Below are 283 nucleotides of genomic sequence, written 5' to 3' on the forward strand. Positions count from 1 at the left end.
TAATCAGATATGCAGTTGTCTCAGGTGGCAAGACGGATGGCTTTGAGTTCTGTCCTATGTCTGCACATCTGTGATGATAAGCTATCAGCTTACATTGCCATGGTCAACTTTAACAGAAATGCCTTAGGGTCAAAATCTTTGGGCCTGATATGGTTTGGCTGTGTCCCCACCCAAGTCTTATCTTGAATTGTAGTCCCCATAACCCCCACATGTCAAGGGAGGGACCTGGGGGAGGTGATTGAATCATGAGGGTGGTGGTCTTCATGCTATTTTTGTGACAGTG

Source organism: Cebus imitator, unplaced genomic scaffold (assembly GCF_001604975.1).
Source record: "Cebus imitator isolate Cc_AM_T3 unplaced genomic scaffold, Cebus_imitator-1.0 Scaffold207, whole genome shotgun sequence".
NCBI lineage: Eukaryota > Metazoa > Chordata > Mammalia > Primates > Cebidae > Cebus > Cebus imitator.